Source organism: Ziziphus jujuba, chromosome 12 (genome assembly GCF_031755915.1).
Source record: "Ziziphus jujuba cultivar Dongzao chromosome 12, ASM3175591v1".
Classification (NCBI taxonomy): Eukaryota; Viridiplantae; Streptophyta; class Magnoliopsida; order Rosales; family Rhamnaceae; genus Ziziphus; species Ziziphus jujuba.
The window spans coordinates 24,202,562-24,207,009 of NC_083390.1; positions in this window are offsets into that span (position 1 = coordinate 24,202,562).

Below are 4,448 nucleotides of genomic sequence, written 5' to 3' on the forward strand. Positions count from 1 at the left end.
TATGCAATATATCTGAATTAATTGATCACTGAAAATCCTTAGATCTAACTAACATTAATTTTCTATAACTCTAATGAAGAATAAATTTATTTAACACTTAAAGATGGAATAATCTTCTAGTGGGACACAGTTTTGTTAGTCAAGGATCAAAGGTCCAAATTTTTTAGGACAAAATACTTCATACAGAGCAAATAATACTAATGCGGGCCCATCTACCATTAGTCATACTAATGCATGCAGTATTGAATGATAGTGCAATAAGAGAAGAAGCAGTATGACTATCCATAGAACGAAATATAGATTAATATGTCAGATGAAGGAGCAAAAATCTAACTGCTGGTCAACAAATGGATCGTGATTCAAGTGATTATAGATGGTGCAACAAGGTAATATAACAGTTGGGAACCAGTTAATATCAGTAAGAAGATTTGAAATTGGGGTGTAATTATTTTTAAATGACCAATGTTTTGCAAGGAATTCCAAGAGAAAGGTAACAAGACTTGTAAAGTGTTTACCAAGACAAAAGATGAGTCAAGGTTACGAGAAAAAAGACATGATTGTCTTCGAGAGACAAGAAAATATGGGTCCAAATCCTGTGATATATGATTGAGTGCAGGGCCAAGTTAGATATAGAGAGAGATCAAATGAAAAGAAAGTTTTACCTCCATGTTCGATCCACTGTTTGATTTCTTTTCTCCACCCCACTTTCCCTACTACTGACATGGGGTTTGTGGTGCCATTGTTCATCAAAAAGAGAAGCATATTAATATCTTACAAGAACGGTAAATTGTTCATGAGGAAGAAGAGAAAAAAAGATAGGTAAATTTACCAGCGCAGTTAATATCTTGCAAGGAAAAAGAATATTTGATAATTTGCAAACCATATTAACAAATAGAGATGCATTTATACAAGTTTGGAGGCCTTCATAATCGATATTATTCTCTCATCAAGAAACTGTCTTCAATAATATATTTTTATCAACATTACAGGAACTAGAGAGATCAACTTAACTTACCAACAAGGTTTGTTATGGCATTTGACAATGCCAAAGATAAAGAAACACCCTTTCCACCTGCAGACACATGTATTTTCACCCGAAAGCAATCAGCAAACCTCTCTTTTCTTTAAGTTAATCAGAGGACACATAAAAGAAAATTCTTGACGAATGCAACAAACTACATCAAAGAAAATTCTTTAAATGCCATGCAATCAACAATAAAGCAATGAAAGTTGAGAGAGAAAGAAAGAGGATATAATGTCAATACAAGCAGCATCCAATTCAACCCATAGAGAAAGAGAGAGAGGTGTATTGGCGATACCTGCGGGGCAAGGCATTTTGGCATTACAGCATCACATACTTCCTTCCCTTGGCCAGAATATGGTAGATGTGAAGTAAGAAAATATGCCAGGGTCAAGTCTTTCACATTAGAGAAGAAGACAATGATAAATATCAATGCCGACTTAGCTCCCTAGAAGAATCTAGAGTTATCTTGTTTTCTCTTTAAAAATGGAGAACAACTAGTGCCTTGGAAGTGGTGAGAAAAATATTTATAATTAAATATTTCTAGAAGTAGCCATAACCGACTTTCTCTTCTATAAATAGGTGATGATGTATGAGTTAAGTGTCATGTCCAATAGCAATAGAAAAAAGAGAGAGTGCTGTACGTGTGAGTGTGAGTGTGTGTCCTTTGAGTGAGAAGAGTGTGAAAAGGTGTTTTGTGTCCTAGTGTAAGTCAAAAATCAAGTGAGTGTGAGTGTGTTAGTGTGTGTTGCTCATTTGTGTGAGTGAGTGTGTTGCTCTCTTTATACGTGAGAGTGTACCAATTGTTTTGTATTAATAAAAATCAATTTTCTTGGTTTCTCCTTTAGTCCTCTGTCTCCAACATTTTTGGTATCAGAGACTGGTTGGTCCAAGTTCGACTTTGTGGGAGCTTCTTGTTCGTGGTCACGCAGTCAAGACTAAGTTTACGTAGTGCTGCGGGAATTTTCAGCAACCATAATGGGAGACCTTCAAGTTGGTGGAGGTATTAAGAAGCTCAACAGTCAGAGTTACGGCACGTGGTCAACGTGCATGAAGTCATATTTGAAGGGCCAAGATCTCTGGGAGATCATAGCTGGCAGTGAAGTCGAGCAACCACAGGATGCTGAGGCTTTGAAGAAGTGGAATATTAAAGCTGGTAAGGCAATGTTTGCCCTTAAATCTACAGTTGAAGAAGAGATGTTGGAGTACATACGGGATATTGAAGTTCCAAAAGAGGCCTGGGACACGTTTGCAAGACTCTTCTCAAGGAAGAACGACACAAGGTTGCAGCTTCTCGAGAGTGAATTGTTGTCAACAACACAGCACGACATGACAATCCAGAAATATTTCAACAAGGTAAAAACTCTTAGTCGCGAAATTACTGAGTTAGATCCTAGTTCTCCTATTACAGAATCTAGAATGAGGAGAATAATTTTACATGGGTTGAGACCCGAATTTAAAGGATTTATTTCAGCCATTCAAGGTTGGCCAGTCCAACCTTCATTGATTGAATTAGAAAATTTACTTATTGATCAAGAAAATATGATCAAACAAATGGCTGGGGTCTCACTAAAGAGCGATGAAGAAGCACTCTTTAGCGGCAGAAGAAAAGGCCGACCCAAACAACAAAAATTTAATAAGGTAAATCAACATGGAGAAGATTTTAGAGGAGAACAAAGGAATAATAGAAATAAACAACAATTTTTAGAAAATAAAAGAAATAATGGATGATTTTTTGAAAATAAAAGAGATGATGGAAGATGCTTCAACTGTGGAAGAAAAGGACATTATATTAAAAACTGTAGACTAAGGAAGAAATTTACAGAAAGTAATATAGTTATCCCAGAGCCTCAAAATAATATAAGTGAAGATGAATGGGATGTTGAAGCATCTTTGGCTACTGCTGAGCTCATGGATGGCTCAAGTTCAATGCAAGAAAGGGAAACGACACTCGCAGTGGTTATCCCTAGACGCATTGATTATAAAAATGATTGGATTATAGACTCTGGAAGTTCAAATCATATGACTGGAGATAAAGAGAAGCTGCAAAGCATGACAGAGTATAAAGGAGGGCGTATGGTAGTAACGGCAAATGACTCAAGATTGCCGATAGCTCACGTTGGTAAGGCAGCAATCATGCCTCGTTTTAGTTGCCATCAAGTTCAACTGCAAGATGTCTATCATGTGCCAGGAATGAAGAAGAATTTGCTGTCAGTAGCTCAACTAACATCTTCAGGAAATTATGTATTGTTTGGACCTGAGGATGTTAAGGTGTATCGAGACCTTAAAATCTCTGGTACACCAACAATGAAGGGGCGGCGATTGGAATCTATCTATGTGATGTCAGCAGAGTCTGCCTACGTAAATAAGACAAGAAGGAACGAGACATCAGACCTTTGGCACACACGGTTAGGACATGTCAGCTACAAAAAGTTGAAGGTGATGATGAAAAAGTCAATGCTCAAGGGTCTTCCCCAACTCGATGTCGGTGTCGACACAATCTGTGCAGGGTGTCAATACGGCAAAGCACATCAACTACCATTTGAAGATTCGAAGTTCCAAGCAAAAGAGCCTCTGCAACTCATTCACTCTGATGTCTTCGGGCGTATCAAGCAGTCATCAGTTGGAAGCATGCATTATATGGTGACATTCATTGACGATTTTTCAAGGTACGTCTGGGTTTTCTTTATGAAAGAAAAATCTGAGACCTTTTCAAAATTTAAGCAATTTAAGGAAAAGGTAGAAAGAGAATTAGGCAAAAGGATACAATGCCTACGCACAGATAATGGGGGAGAATATACCTCAAGAGAATTTATACAATATTTAAGAGAATACAAAATAAGACATCAATTGACGTGTCCAAATACTCCGCAACAAAATGGTATTGCGGAAAGAAAGAACCGACATCTTGCAGAAACATGTCGGAGCATGCTACATGCAAAAAATGTTCCAGGAAGATTTTGGGCTGAGTGCATGAATACAGCAGCTCATGTGATTAATAGGCTCCCTCAAGCAAAGTTAGGATTCCTCTCACCCTTTGAAAAACTGTGGAACATAAAACCCACAGTAAGCCACTTTCGAATCTTTGGCTGTGTTTGCTATGTGTTTGTGCCTTCTCACTTACGCATGAAGTTTGATAAGAAGGCAATAAGATGCATTTTTGTCGGATATGATAGCCAAAGAAAAGTGTGGAGATGTTGTGACCCTAATACTGGACGATGTTATACTTCACGAAATGTGGTGTTCGATGAAGCATCTTCTTGGTGGGCACCTCAAAATACAGAGTTGCCAAATTCAAAGGAGATTGAGGTCAAGCTGCAACAAAATATGGGGGAGCAAGAATATGAAGCATGCCAGCCAACAAATGAAGGAGAAGACGAGCCGACTGTAGCAGACGAACCTACGATATCATCTCAAAGTCCCTGGC